We start from the raw sequence: 8,304 nt of genomic DNA on the forward strand, positions 1-8,304 counted from the left end.
CTCAATATTTGACTAAGCATTGTTGTGATTGAAAAGATTAAAAAATTCTTTCACTTAAAACCAATTTCTTATGCAAAAAGGGTGACAAAGTTTTAACAATTCCAAACATGGTTTCTAATTACAACCACAAACTAAAAAGAAAGATATGCAAACAAAAAAAAGGAAGATATGCAAAAGTGTATAAAGAAAAATCCAAATAAAAGTATGGAATCTATCATCCAAAACATCTAAAAATATCCAAAAGCATCAAAATATCTAAAATATCAAGTATATACAAAATGAGATAACTAGGCAGCATAACTAAAGTGTTCACCGGTCTCCTAAAGGTGCCACCGGCAACCTCCCCACACTTAAGATCAAGCATCATCCTCGATGCTAATCCTGAGGATCAGGGATAGGTATACCGATAGGCTCTGGCTCTGGCTGTGGTACCGGCTGAGTCTCCCGTGTCTGAGGTGGTGCCTCCATATGTGCTGGCTCATCTGCATGAATACCCTCAGTATGTAAATCTGCATGCTCCTCCTCATGGGTCTCCACATCGGAACTGGAAGACTCTGGTAGAGGTGGTAGCTCAAGGCCCTGGGCCACAAACATCTGGTCAATCCAATCCAGGCGACGTATGATCTGGCGCTTACTGCGCTCCATGTACCGGAAGAGACGCTGAACTAACAAGTACATCGGCTGAGGTGCGGCTGCGGTAGATGCTCCCGCAGGGGCTGAGGATGGAGAGGGTCCAGCTCCCTCAACTGCTGCTCTGGCTCGAGATCGGCGGTGGGAGGCAGGCTTCTCGTGCACCCAGGATCCCCACGGAATGGTAATCGGCTCCTTCTGAGGGAGCGGTGGAGGTGGTGATACATCATCCTGGTGCCACGGAACTCCAGCTCGCTGAATCATCTGAGTAACCATGACTGGGAAAGGAAAGATACCTCGGATGTGGGCTCTCCACATAAATCGCCTGATCAGCTGGCGGTAATAAACCTCTTTCCCCTCCATCACACAGCTGATCAGGATCAACATAGCAACTGGGATCTCTGTGAAGTGAGTCGTAGGCATGACGTAATGAGTGAAGATCTGCTGCCAAGTCTTGGCCTCTCGGCTCAGATAACTAAAGTGCATCCCCTTGGGTGCCTTGTTCTCGGCGTCCATAACCTAAGGAGCATTCGGAGTGGCTACCACTGCTCTCAATGCCTCAAAATCAAAGGTCATGCAATGAAGGTCTATCTCGGTCTGTATGAATGCATCAATGTCACTGGTCTTAGGCCGGCAGGTAAGGGCATCCTCAATGGCCTGCTCTGTGATAGGTACCTCAATCCCTCTAACAAGTACCGATTCAAGGGTGGGACGGAAGAAATTGTAGTAGAACTCCTGCACCCAATACCGATTCACCCGGCTCAACTCCCTATCGAGAAAAGCTCAACCCATCCGGTCAATACGCTGGTGGATAGTATCGGTCAAGTCCGAGGGAATAACTAGCTTCTTCTCAACATTCAGATTCTTTGAATTGTAACTGGGGAATCTGAGTTCACAGTACAAATTGGGGAATTTGACCCCGTCCAAAGCTGGCAACATTTGGTTTGCTTTCTCTATTTCGTTCAGAGGATTTTGAGCATAGGCAAGCAGGGAAGTAAAAGTAGGGTCCTGTGGTCTTTTCCTTTTTCTGGAGGATGATGCTTTTCCTTTCCCTTTGTCCGACATCCTGAAAAAAAGAATAGAATATAAGCAATTAAGCACTTAGCATGAAGCAAGTAAAACATGTTCAGGATGTAAAATAGATGGCAAGCAAACATGATGTGAATTAAACTTGAAAACTTGGTTTGCAAATAAGCATAGAAAACATAGCCCTAAACCAAGAGTTCAGTGTTTCAAAGAATATACATATTCATCATCATAACTCAAAAGAATGGTTAATGAGTCGAGTAAAGAGAAATGAAGTGAGTAGGTTAAACAAGTTAGTGAGTAAAAGGTGAGATTGATAGTTAGTGTTATGATGAAAGAAAGCTTGCCTAACAAAAAGAGATTCACAAAATGTATACAACATTCATGTTCTCACTCATGAGGGAGGTGCAATTATTGATGATGAAAATGAAATTGCAAAGGGGTGCAATGAATTGAAAGGAATTCATCAATGTCATGGTCACTTATTGGAAAGCAACTGATTCAAATGGGTTACACAATGAAAAATTCACCACTTATTGAAAACAAATAAGCCATGCTCTAAAATATTGCCAAGTCAAGTTAAGTCATAAAAACTAGCATAAATCAGAGGTATTTGATTGACTTGAAAGGTTAAAACATGCAATGGTTTAAAGCAGCTCACGGGAAGTATATGAAACACGGATAGACCAACCCGACGTTATTGAGCAATTGCACTTGAAGGATTCCAGAAAACTTATGTTTAAAGGCATCAGTTCAATCTCAATTAACAAGTAAAAATACAGGAATTTTCAGAAAATTGGGCAGCATTCCGGCTTAAAATTGGACGTTCCCGCATAGCAACATAGCACAAACAGCATGAATACAACATTAATTAATCACAGCAGCAATGAGATAGCATCCAGGCAACACAGATTGTATACAGAGCAATTCAAAATCAGCACTCATCAGACAAGTAATCAAATAGAGAATGAACATAAACGGAGCACTTATCAGGCCTAGAATCCTCTATCCAGACCTAGCTACCTAACAACAGTTATATCTATCTAACCTAGCATGCAAAAACTACATTCTAACTAACTAAGATTAACAGTAAACTCAGAGTAAAATGAAGAAATAAGAAAGCAGAGTTGAAGTGGAAGCATGGGAACCTGGAAGCTGGGCCGAACCAAAAATGGGTAGGCAGGGGGGTTGAGGCAGAAATAGAGAGAGATTAGCCACCTCAGATGGTGGCGGCGGAGGTCCACGGCGGCGCAGGTGTGCCGGCAGTTATGGCAAAGGGAGAAAGTGAGAGAGCGGGTGTGTGTGTGTGAATGAGAGAGTGAGAATGGAAAGGAGAGGGAGGGGCCGCGAGGGTGGCGACGGTTGGAGGGTGGTCGCCGGCGGCATGTGGTTTGGCAGAGAAGAAAAAGGGAAGAGAGATTTCCCCACACTTAAACAATGCAAGGTCTACTTCCTTGTGCTCTTCTTTGTGTACTTTCACCTCTTGACAAATTTCTTCAATTTTAACCTTTCCCTTTTTACTTGGCTTGGTGTTGTCTTCAAGAATTTCGATTTTTTGCCCAATGGGAGGTGATTCAATATTGGATAGGAATTCATTGATGAATAAATCCATCTCTTGATCAACCTCTTCATATTCTTCAATTTCGAAATACACCGTGCCAACATTCTCTCCTTGGTAGATCTCCTTCGATTTATTCTCTTCTTCATTGTTCACCAAGAGTATGGGTGGTTGTGCACACTCTTCTATTATCTCAATGGAGGGGGTTTAATTGTAGATAAAAGTTCCTCCATGATTGAATCTATCTCATGCTCAACCTCCTCGTATTCTTCAATTTTGATATGCTCCGGGGGTTGTTGAGATTCACATGGCGATTTCTCATTTCTTAAGTCTTGAACCTAGGAAGTAGCCGGTGGTGATGATGGTGGTTGGTGGAGTTGAGGGAGTGAGAAGATGAGAGTGAGAAGAGGGTGCGCGACTGCGCAGCGTCCCTCGCGTCTAAGGTTTTCACATCTTCATATCGACGCGGGCGCGCATTGATTGACGAATCTAGGAGCTGACGCGTGCACGCCTTAAGCGCTCAGGCATGGATGATGAAAATAGGTAAGGACGCGTGCGCATATGGTGCGCGCACGCATGCGAAGAGTTGGGCTGGAAGTTGCACTATCAGACAGATGCGCACGCGGCATGTGCGTGTGCGCGTGCGGTCTCTTATAAAGGCATGTGCGCGTAGGCGCGCAGTGCGCGTCTGCGCAATGGAGGTTGAGCCTGGGGCTCAAGGTTGGCCCAGAGGAGGCATGACTCTCTGGAGAGTGTATAGGCTGCTGCTACTAGCCTAGGGACACGTACGCGGCAAGTACGCGTCCGCGTGCGTTCCCTTAAAAGTGTATGGACGCGCACGCATGTAGTGCACGTCCGCGTGGGTCGAGTTGGGCTTGAAGCACAACGTTGGCCTAAGAGGGGCCCAATTCTCTGGAAAGTGTATGGTGGTGCATCCGCTCATGGACGCGGGCGCGTACGTCGTGCGCGCACGTCCTACCCCCTTTTTTTATCTGTTAAAAGGCAGAAAAAATTCCCAAGAACTCCCTATAATGCCTACAACTCTTTATTCACTCAAAAAAATCATATAGTTCACAAAAAAATGCAATTTGATTTATTCATCTACTACTAAACACAACATGCATGTGACTATGCTAACAATCAATTTATACAAACAATTCTGTATGAAATATACCTACAATGGCAACTCAAACCACTTATTAGACAAATTAAAAGAGATTGGAAGGAGTTTACCATGGTGGGGTGTCACCCACCTAGCACTTTTATTTTAAGTCCTTAAGTTGGACATTTTGAGGAGCTCATTGTCATGGTGGCTTGTGCTTGTACTCATCCTTGAATCTCCAAGGATCTTTGCTTCTCAAATGGTTGATAGAACTTCCAACCATCTTTATCAAGCTTGGCTGAAGTTCTACCCAAGATATGCGTTCCCATAGTTGGTCGTCACATAGTGAACCGGGATCCCATATCTTATCTTCACACCCGTCTTCAATTTGATCTTCATACTTTTTCTTTCTGGGTGGTTGACACATAGAATTCTCTTTAGTCCGCCACTTCTTCCTTCGAGACCCATATAGAGTGGCATTCTTCCAATATGGTTCCTATACCTTGGAACATTGATCTCAACGAGCCTAATTCCTACTTTCCAACCACTACACAACTCGTTCTTGCTTTTAATTTTACAAAGAGCTCTAAGTTGTCCATCCGTTGCAATCAAACCATATTCAAGTGAGAAAGTAAAGATTGGGGATAAGAATTTTACCCACTTGAATTTAATGGAGGATGGTGACTTGGGAAGGAGGGCTTCCTCACACTTAGACAATGCAAGATCTATTTCTTTATGCTCTTCTTTTGTCGCTTCCACCTCTTGACAAATTTCTTCAATTTCAACCTTTTCCCTTTTACTTGGCTTGGTGTTGTCTTCAAAAGCTTCGGTTTCTTTCCCAATGGGAGGTGATTCAATATTGGATAGGAATTCATAGATGAATAAATCCATCTCTTGATCAACCTCTTCGTATTCTTCAATTTCGATATACACTGTGCCAACATTCTCTCCTTGGTATATCTCCTTTGGTTTATTCTCTTCTTCATTGTTCACCAAGGGTATGGGTGGTTGTGCACACTCTTCTATTATCTCAATGGAGGGGGGTTTAATTGTAGATAAAAATTCCTCCATGATTGAATCTATCTCATGCTCAACCTCCTCGTATTCTTCAATTTTGATATGCTCCGGGGGTTGTTGAGATTCACATGGCGATTTCTCATTTCTTAAGTCTTGAACCACTTCCTCCTTTATTTCAATAACCGTAGGCCTCTCCAATTGTTCTCTTACTACTACCGATTCCTTTTTCACCGTATTCTTCGATATCTTCTCTATACTTTGCTCTTCCTTAGGTTTTCCACATGTGGCTACGGGGGGAACTTGAGTATTCAAACATTGGTGGGCTAGAGCATGCACCACCTTGGTCAAATTGGTCACAAACTCAAATGTGTCCTGCTTCATGGCTTCTTGTCCTTGAAGTAATAAAGTGAGAGAATCGTCTATTGGGGCTTGGGGTGAGTAGGAAGGTTCATTGTTTTGGAGCGAGAGTTCATGGTAAGAAGGTGGTTCCTCTTGGTGAAATTGTGGAGATGGTGTGCATTGAGGTGGTTCTTGGTAGTAATCTTGATAGGGTTGTGGTAGTTCTAAGGGTTCTTGCTCATAATGATTACAAGGATATGGTATGAATGCTTGGTAATAAGGTGGATATGGATCATAAGAAGGTTCTTGGTGTGAAGGGGCTTGTGAGTATGGTTGACATTCGTGTTGAGGATATGGGTCATAGGCATATGGTGGTGGTGATTGATTATCACAAAAGGATTCACCATAGCTATTGAATTGACATGCATTAGGATGAGAATTATACCTATAAGTGTCCAGAGGTTGTTGCCAATAAGAGTGATCAATTCCTTGAGGCTCCTCCCATCTTGGAGTGTTCCATCCTTGGTACATGTTATCATTAAAGTGCACATTTCCTACAACACAATTAGAACCAAACTCATAGCCAAAGTGAGAATTCATTATGGAAAAACAAAATAAAACTAACAAAAACTAGAAAACAAGCTAAAGATAAGCTATTTACACTATTCACATATGTACAATAGCTAATAACATAACACCATTGCAAATCCCCGGCAACGGCGCCATTTTGATGATTAGATTTTTGACGGTTTAGAATTTCACTAATGAAGTCTCGTTGTAAAGTATAGTTTCTAAACCAAACAATAATCCTTTCATACAAAAAGTTGTTTGTCACTAGTACAAACCCCTAAAATTTATAAACCGAAGTATTGAACCTTGGGTCGTTCTCCCTAGGAATTACAATAAAGTGTCTTGTTATTGGTTGTGAGTTATTTTTGGGGTTTTAATAAGAAACATGAAGAATAAATGGCAAAAAGTAAACTAATGGCTAAAAAAAATCTTGGCAAGGGTTGGTGGTCAAAGATCTCTATCCTAATCACTAACCACAATATGAGAATTGAAGTCTCCGAATCACCAACCCAAGCCAAGAACACCAAAATCTATCTAAAATCCAACCAAGCATTTCATCAAACACTTGGAAGGCATAAAAGGAAAGCATAGTAAATCAACAACAAGAACAAAATCTAACAACAATTATTGCAAAGAATTAACAACAACAAATCAAAAGGAACACAATTATTATGATTTATCTTGAATTGAATTGAAAGAGAAAGGAAGGAACTAAAGTAGATCTACAACAAAATACAAGAACAACATAAAGGAAATTACAACAAAAGAATAGAGGAAGATGATTGTAACAACAAGGAATTAAGAGGATAGAAGTAGAAGAAGATGAATTAAAATCTAGATCTAAGAACTAAACCTAATCTTAATCCTAATCCTAGAGAGAAGTGAGAGCTTCTCTCTCTAGAAACTAACTCTAACTACTAAACTAAGTTAAACTAAACTAATGGTTAAAAGTATGTTTATTCCCTTTCATTCCTTGGCTCTTATATGCAGTTTGGCGCCAAAGTTGGTTGCAGAAACCTTCCAAAATAGCCAGGCACGTGTTGCTTTAATGAGATCATGTGCGGACTGCGACGCGTGCGCGCACGGTACACGTGCGCGTCCCTGGCCGATTCTGCAATGTGCACGCGAGCGCCTTGTGCGCGTGCGCGTGCTTGGCTGATTTCACTTCATTGACTTTTTATGCTTCTCTCCACTTGTATGCTTCCTTCCTTGCTCCCTTTAATCCATGCCTAGCCTATTTCAATCCTGGAATTACTAGCAAACACATCAAGGCAACTTATGGAATCAAGGAGGAATTAGAATTCATCAAAATAAGGTTTAAAAAGCATGTTTTTACACTTGAGCACAAATACGGGAGAGATTACAAAACCATGCTAATTCATAGGCTAAGTGCGAGAAAAGGTCATCAAAACACTCTAAATTCAATACAAGATAAACCCTAAAAATGGGGTTTATCATATTCCGAGTAGGATTCAAGGATTGAATGACTGTGACGAGCTTCAAACTCGCGATTGTTGGGCGTGATGACAAACGCAAAAGAATCAATGGATTCTATTCCGACATGACCGAGAACCAACAGATGATTAGCCGTGCTGTGACAGAGCATTTGGACCATTTTCACTGAGAGGATGGGAAGTAGCCATTGACAACGGTGACACCCAACATACAGCTTGCTATGGAAGGAGCCTTGCGTGTGGGAAGAGGAGTATAAGAGAAAAGCTGAAATTCAGATGACAAAGCATCTCCAAAACTCCAACATATTTTCCATTATTGCACAATAAGTATTTATTTTATGCCCTTTTTCCTTTTTCCATTGAACTTGAAAAACACTGTTGTTGGCATCCTGACTAAGATCAACAAGATAAACATAGCTTGCTTCAAGCCAACAATCTCCGTGGGATTCGACCCTTACTCACGTAAGGTATTACTTGGACGACCTAGTGCACTTGCTGGTTAGTTGTGCGGATTGTAAAAGTGTGATTGCAATTTCGTGCACCAGTGTGCGTATGCACAGGTGCCAAAATTTACAAAGTTTATTCGTTCACACACCCTGTGCCAGCAC

This window comes from Arachis duranensis, chromosome 3, assembly GCF_000817695.3.
Source record: "Arachis duranensis cultivar V14167 chromosome 3, aradu.V14167.gnm2.J7QH, whole genome shotgun sequence".
Classification (NCBI taxonomy): Eukaryota; Viridiplantae; Streptophyta; class Magnoliopsida; order Fabales; family Fabaceae; genus Arachis; species Arachis duranensis.